This window comes from Labeo rohita, chromosome 16 (assembly GCF_022985175.1).
Source record: "Labeo rohita strain BAU-BD-2019 chromosome 16, IGBB_LRoh.1.0, whole genome shotgun sequence".
NCBI lineage: Eukaryota > Metazoa > Chordata > Actinopteri > Cypriniformes > Cyprinidae > Labeo > Labeo rohita.
This window is the reverse complement of record NC_066884.1, coordinates 3,426,150-3,435,048: the sequence shown is the minus strand read 5'-3', so window position 1 is coordinate 3,435,048 and position 8,899 is coordinate 3,426,150.

The window sequence follows — 8,899 nt, the reverse complement described above, 5'->3', positions numbered from 1 at the left end:
GTTAGCAAATATTTTCAGTGAACAAAGATGTCAGAAGATGTTGTTTGGACAATTTTTATGGTGATTTTATCAATTTTAAAGCTTGACAGATGTGGTCCCTATGGCTGAATGGAAAAGATCTGCATGAAGATTCTTCAGTTCTCCTTTTGTGAAGAAAAAAACAACAACATGGAACAACACAAGGGTGAGTAAATTACGAAAAACTGTTCCTTTAAGACATTACAGTGAAGAAAAACAATATACGTAACTAAAAATAAGTCTTTGGTCTAGTGTATGCAGTTAATAATACACTACAGCATCTGTTGTTTTATGTGAACCACTTCATCTCTGCAAGATAAATATCACACCTCCACTAAAGGACCGTTAGCAGATTGCTGCTTTATGAAGATTATTTTGTAATAAATGCTGCCCTTAATAGCAGCGATTACCCTAGTGGCCGTGCAGTTGCCCGAAAAACAAATGGCGAGAAATAATTACAGGACTTTTAATATGACCGTAAACTCTCCTCAGAGATCACAGAAACTTTCCTCTGCATCGCTTTTACGGTGTCTTCATAAACTTTGTTTCAAAGTAATGGTCTGTGAAGGTCTCACAACTGACACGGATATTAAGCATGTTTCATTGCAGCTAAGGTTATTCAAACATCTCCTTGGCTTTTTATATACATTATAATTAGAAGTTTCGGCATCCTAACAATTTGCTCTAGGACACATGATGAGATCGTCTCCAGAGCTTAAACTAGTGTCTTTATAATTGTTTAATCTTTGAGGTAATGATTAAATGATTCTGAATATGTGAAATACTGATTTTTACTTTACATTGTTGATATTTAGTATTTCTTGATATTTCTGTTTTATCTGAGTAGGGTTAAAAAGTATGTATGTATGTATGTATGTATGTATTTTTGTTTTATTTATTTGTTTTGCATTTATCAATATGCATTTATTGATTTAGTTACAATCAGACTTTAATCAAATGATCTCAATATTCGTTTGAACTAGTTAGCCCATTTTTAAAAGGTTTTATTTAATTTAATTTTTTTAAATTTTATTATTAAATATTGTATTGTATTGTGTTCATTTGTATTATTTTATTTTTAATTTTTAATTTGTACTATTGATACTATTTTTATTTTATACAGTTTTATTATGTACAATTTAATTTAAAAGTTCAGTTTTTATTGTTTTATTATTTTCATTTTAATTTTGATTTTTATTTTATACTGTTTTATTTTTATATTATTATTTTATACTATTTTATTATTTTCATGTAATATTTCCAAATGATGTAACTCACTTTGTTTATTTTTAATATTTGTATTATTTTATACTATTATTGAATACTATTTTTAGTTTCAGTATATTTAATAATGTATACTATTTTATTTTATAGTTATTTGTTTTATTTTATACTATTTTATTTTTATTTAATACTATTTTTATTACATTTCAGATTATTTTATTTTTATTTTTAATTAATGCTATTTATATTATATTTCATACTATTTTATTTTATACTATTTAATTACTATTTATTTAAAAAAAAAAAAATAACTATTTAATTTATTTTTTGTTTTTGTTGTTTTATTTGCATTTAATTATTTATACTGTTTAATTTTATACTTATTGTTTTATTTTATATTTTATATCTCCAGGTGATGTAACTCATTTTGTTTTATTTTATGTTTAATAATTGTATTATTTTTATTTTATTTTATTTTATTCAATTTGTTTTTATTTTATTTTATTTTATACTATTATATTTGTATTTAATACTATATAATACTATTTTAATTATATTTCAGACTATTTTATGTTAAACTATTTACTTTAAATTTTTATTATTTTATTTTTATTTAATTTTAATTTATACAATTTTATTTTATACTAAGTTGTTTTAATTTTTATATGTTTTTATTAAATATTATTATTTTATTATTTTATGTAATATCTTCATATTTTATTTAATTTAATTTTATTTTTATTTATTTATTTTTTATTTTATCCAGTTCTTTGGGCTGTTCAAATTAATAATAATAATAATAATAATAATAATAATAATAATAATATATATATATATATATATATATACACACACACACATATATATATATATATATATATATATATATATATTATTTTTATTTTTATTTTTTTAATTATATAATTTTCTATAATACTTTTTAGGGCTGTGTGATATAGCTAAAATAATTTAAAAAAAATATGTTTTTTATTTTAATATTTTATTTATTTATTTCAACCAAACAAACATTGTAAATGATTTGTTTCTATATTTTATTTGATCAGTTAAAGTGATTTGTTTGTAGCACAAGCGAATCATTGAATCAGAGTTTTGAACTGATTCATTAAACTCATAAAAAGGAAATTAGCTGAAAACTTTTAGTAGTAGTGACACAGTGCAAATGCAAATGCAAATGCAATTATTTCCAATGTTGCTTAATTTTATATAACCAGCAAAATCATTGTAAATATCCCATCTTTATACTCTAGAGGTTTTTTCAGGCTACTGGATTGGCAAATCATTTCTGTATGCCTTCCTGTGATTGATGTATTGTCTGCAATATTTTAAACGCAGGCCGGTCTAATACAAATGACCTTAGAGATAATAGTTTGGAAGAGGAAAGCGAAGCTCACTCAATCTCTCTCAATTCATAACTGTCTCTATTGTGTCTTTAAATGAGGTTTGAGTCGCAGCTGGGACGATTTTATCAGATTGTTCGTGAAAACAGAGCGAACGCTCGGCTAATATCTTTTCTTGTTTCAGACATCATTTATTCTCAACCATCTCAGCGTCTCCAGGGATTCTTCGCTCATTATAATTCTCCTCATCATTCATCATTGTTCACACCTTGCTTAGGAAATGACCCTCAACTATCGGAGAACGGCACGTGACACCAGACGGCAGGTATTCTCAATCTTATCAGTATGAAAAACATAAAGCTGCTTTCATTGATCAAACGCCAGATGCTCCAAAACTATTATTAGCATATTAATTTTCTTCATGCACGCCATGCCTTGGATATTCAATAGAGTGCAACAGGTTGTTTTCTTCTTGCTGTATGCATTGCAAATTATGTCAAACATTGCAATAAATATCAAATTCACTGCATTTTATCTGAATTGTCAATTACTTATAGTCTACAGGGTTATATTTAACCTTTAACTTTATTTATTTATTTTTTAAATTTATTTATTTTTTTCATTATAAAATAATTATAAGAAGAAAAAAAATTACAAGACGAAAAGTGTTTTTAATAATACTCTTTTCATTTAAATTCAATGTTGCAGTGCTAAGATTCATCTCAGAGGTTTAGAATAAAAAAAATATTAATATATATATATATATATATATATATATAAATATATATATATATATATATATATATATATATATATATAAAAAAAAAAATGTTTACCAATGTAAAAATTATTACTTGTTTAATTTAAACCCAAGGTTGCAAGGTTGTGATTCTCATCGGAATTTTAGAAAAAAAGAAAAAATAAATTAAAGAAAAACTTTATACAAAAGTATTTAAAAACTATATATATCTGTGATATAACTCATTTTTTTCATTTTATTTTTAATATTTGTATTATTTTATTTTATACTATTTTATTTTTATTTAATAGTATTTAATACTATTTTTATGATATTTCATTTTATACTTTTTAATTAATAGTATTTGATATTTAATAATTTTTTTGTTTTTATTGTTTTATTTGTATTTAATAATTTACATGGTTTAATTTTATACTTTTTTTTACTATTTTTATGTAATATCCCAGGTGATGTAACTCATTTTGTTTTATTTTATTTGTAATATTTGTATTATTTTATTTCATACTATTTTATTTTTAATACTATATAATACTATTTTTATTATATTTCAGACTATTTTATATTATACTATTTTATAATTTTGTCTATTGTTTTATGTTTATTTAATTGTAAGTTATACCATTTTATATTTTAGTATTTTTTTATATTTTATAATTTTTTTAATTTTTATTTCTTATATTTTATATTTTTGTTAATTATATGTTATTATTTTATGTAATATCATCCTCAGTTATTTTGTTTAATTTTATCTTTAAAAAGTAAAAAAATATATATACAAGAAATAAAAAAAAAAGAAATTAGAAAATATAACTTACATTTCTATAAAAAAAAAGTTATACAATATAAACTTATACAAAATTATTTTTAAAAAGTGTGTGTGTGTGTGTATGTATATATGTATAATATATATATGTATGTATATATGTATATATGTATATGTATGTGTGTGTGTGTGTGTGTGTAAACAAAATTAGTGAAATGTGAAAAAAAAGAGGATAAATAGGAAAAATACTACAGTTCTAAAAAAAGGTCTTCATATCCTTGATTGGCTCATTTGTGTTTTTTGAGGTCATCACTCCTTCACCTTGACTTTCTAGCCTGTTTCGTCCCCGTCTCCTCTCTTGGCACGTCTGTGCGTCGCCGGTCAGACACACATAGGCAGGCGTCTGTGTGTCCGCGTCTTTGTTTGACGTGACTGATCTATGGACCCGTGTCCCATTAGGACATCACCGCCGCTGCCGTCATGCAAATACATATAAACAATTAAATCAGGCTTCCTGGATGTTGCTTTTTTTGTGTATTTGAACCCTTTCCAACAATGACTGTATGTTTTTGAGATCCATCTTTTCACACTGAGGACAACTGAGGGACTCATATGCAACTATTACAGAAGGTTCAAACACTCACTGATGCTCCAGAAGGAGAAACCATGCATTAAGAGCCGGGGTTGATCAGGGTACATTTCACTTATGTTGTTTCTGGGAAACATGTAAATATCTTCTGTAGCTTCTGAAGGGCAGTACTACATGAAAAAAAATATGATATTTAGGCAAAATAAGAAAAATGTTTTCACCCCCCGGCTCTTAATGCATTGTGTTTCATTCCTTTCCTTATTTATTTGTTTGAATTTATTTATTTATGACTTTTAAATTGTTTATTTTGTCTTTTTTATTTTATTTTTTCTATTTATTATGTTTTGTGTTTTTTTTTTCATATTGAATGTAAAGCACTTTGTGACATTTGTGACATTAGAAAGGTGCTGTAGAAATAAAACAAAATTACTTACTGTTCTATTTTTAAATATATTTTAAACTGAGATTAAATTTAATGCTGAGTATTATTATTAAAAATAATACTGACCCCAAACATTTGAATGTATTATTTAGTAAATGTATTAATACATATAAAATATCAATCCATCAATCAATAATAAATGCATTAAATGCAAAAAAGTTATTTATTATCTTTTAACATTGTAATGTTATAAATGCATTTACTGTCACTGTTAATCATTTTTAATGCTATATATATATATATATATATTTCTTATATTAATTATAGTAATTTATATTAATTTATATTAATTATTTGGATATTATAATCATTATTTTAATTTTAATTCAACATTTATTTTATGTTTTATTTTAGATTTTATAAAGTAATTTATTTATTCATTTTATGAAAAGCATAAAGCTGCTTTCGTTGATCAAACACTAGATGCTCCAAAACTACAGCTATTATTAGCATATACATTTTATTTATGCATGCCATGCATTTTTAATGGAGTGGAACTGTTTACTTTCTCTAAATTGTAAGCATTGCAAAAGTCTCTTTATACTCTCACACTTGCAATAAATATTAAATACATTGTAATTACTTATAGTCAATATAATTATATATTATACTTTTGAATATACACTGCCATTTAATGTCTTTAAGTTTCTTATGCTCATAAAAGCTGCATTTATTTGATCAAACATATGGAAAAATCATCAAAATTCAAATATTTTTACAATGTAAAATAATGTTTTTGTATTTTATATATATTAAAATGTAATTTATTCCTGTGATCAAATCTGAATTTTCAGTCTTATGTGATCCTTCAGAAATCATTCTGATATACTGATTTATTATCAATGTTGGAAACAGTTGTGCTGCTTAATATTTTTTCGGAACCTGTGATACTTTTTAGAATTCTTTGATTCAAAATAGAATTTAAAATAGAAATTTTTTCTAACAATATACACTACCGTTAAAAAGTTTGGGGTCAGTACATTTTTACTCTTCCTTTTTTTTTTTACAGAAATTAATACTTTTATTCAGCAAGGATGTGTTAAATTGATACAAACTGATAGCAAAGACTTATTTTGTTTAAAAAGATTTCTATTTTGAATAAATGCTGTTCTTTTTAACTTTTGATTCATCAAAGTGTCCTGAAAAAAAATATATCATAGGTTTCAAAAAACTATTTCCAACACTGATAAATCAACCTATTAGAATGATTTCTGAAGGATCATGTGACACATAAGACTGGCGTAATGGCTGATGAAAATTCAGCTTTTCATCACAGGAATAAATTACATTTTAAAATATAATCATATAGGAAACAGTTATTCTAAATTGTAAAAACATTTCAGAATATTACTAATTTTTCTGTATTTTTGAACAAATAAATGCAGCCTTGGTGAGCAGAAGAGACTTATTTCAAAAACATTAAAAATGCTTAATTATTCCAGACTTTTGTCTGCTACTTAAGCAGCAAAAACCGTTTTCGACATTGATTATAAGAACCACTATTAATAATTGAGAATCATTAATAACTGAGCAGCAAATCAGTATATTAGAATGATTTCTGAAGGATCATGTGACTCTGAAGACTCGATTAATGAGGCTGAAAATTCAGCAGTTCATCACAGGAATAAATTATATTTTAAAATATATTCAAATAGAAAACAGTTATTTTAAATTGTAAAAAAATTTTTGAATATTACTGATTTTTCTGTCATTTTTGAACAAATAAATGCAGCCTTGGTGAGCAGAAGAGACTTATTTCAAAAACAATAAAAATTCTTAATTATTCCAAAATTGTGTCTGCTACTTAAGCAGCAAAAACTTAAAATATAATATATGTATATATATAAAATAATATATAATAAATAATAATATTAGAATGATATCTGAAGGATCATGTGACATAAGACTGGAGTAATGGCTGATAAAAATTCAACTTTACATCACAGAAATAAATTACATTTTAAAATATAATCATATAGAAAACAGTTATTCTAAATTGTAAAAACATTTCAGAATATTAACAAATAAATGTAGCCTTGGTGAGCAAAAGAGACTAATTTCAAAAACATTAAAAATTCTTAATTATTCCAAACTTTTGTCTACTATAAGCAGCAAAAACCGTTTTCTACACTGATAATTAGAACCACTATTAATATTCGAACACCAATAATAACTGATAATAATTAATTAATAAATAATATATAATAAATAATAATATTCGAATGATTTCTGAAAGATCATGTGACACTGAAGACTGGAGTAATGATGCTGGAAATTCAGCTTTTCATCACAGGAGTAAATTACATTCTAAAATATAATCATATAGAAAACAGTTATTCTAAATTGTAAAAAACATTTCAGAATATTACTGATTTTTTTTTTGTTTTTTTGAACAAATAAATGCAGCCTGGGTGACCAGAAGAGACTTATTTCAAAAACAATAACATTTCTTAATTATTCCAAACTTTTGTCTGTTATAAGCAGCAAATACTGTTTTCTACATTGATAATAAGAACCACTATTAATAATCGAACACCATTAATAACTGATAATAATTAATAAATAATATATAATAAATAATAATATTAGAATGATTTCTGAAAGATCATGTGACACTGAAGACTGGAGTAATGGCTGATAAAAATTCAACTTTTCATCACAGAAATAAATTACATTTTAAAATATAATCATATAGAAAACAGTTATTCTAAATTGTAAAAACATTTCAGAATATTAACAAATAAATGTAGCCTTGGTGAGCAAAAGAGACTCATTTCAAAAACATTAAAAATTCTTAATTATTCCAAACTTTTGTCTGAAGCACATGTGTATATATAAATAAATATAGTATTTTTAGATGCTTTTTCATTTTGATCAAAAGTTGTAATGCCGTGATTCATCTAAAAAATGATGTATCTATTTTTCTTTTTTGTTATGCACAGTGAAACGGTGTAGGATTTGAGCCTGTAAACGTATCTGCAGCACTCGAGATCATGTGCGACTCTCGGAAGCCCACAAAAGCGACCTGTTTCACGCGCAACAGAGACATTGACGCGTTTGGGTCGGCCGGTGTCCTCGCCGCATCCGACTGTGTTCTTGCTGAAGGACTTCATTGTTGCAGCTGAACGCTTGAGCATCCCTGATGTCAGAGCGCCAGTGAACCCGTCCGCTCGCTGCTGCCCAGCTCTTTTGTGTTTTCCAGCGGCGTAATGCCGCTTCAGCAGAAGCCATTGTTCGGCGCGCGTCTCTGCGGCTCTTTGCAGCGGCTGCGGGGTTTTGTGTGCGGTGATTACAGACAGGGAGCTTGTCGCTCTTATTTATTCATACAGGTTCATGCCTCTATTCCCCGCCGCCTCTCATCTAGTCTTAGTGGAGAAGCGCTCCTCTATTTTCTACAAAAGAGCTCGTGGCGTCTCACTTTACCGAGCAGCCGAGTGATTTGGAACGGAAGGCGACGGGCTCGAGGGACCGCTGACTTCCTCTCTTCACTTTTCTGTGCATTTTCATTATTGCAACAGCCGTTTCGTTGTCTTTCGCGAGAATAAATGGGAAAAGGTCGAAAGCAAACACATTTGGACGAGTGCATTCGTCTATAAAATCAATGTACCTTTTATTTATTTAGTAGGTTGGATGAAAATGAAATCTGATGGCGCTTGATAAAATAGCTGAAAGTCACAAAATATCAGGTCAGGCGGCGGGACAAAGGCTAATAGAACAACAACGCGGGGTGAGATATAAAATAGGA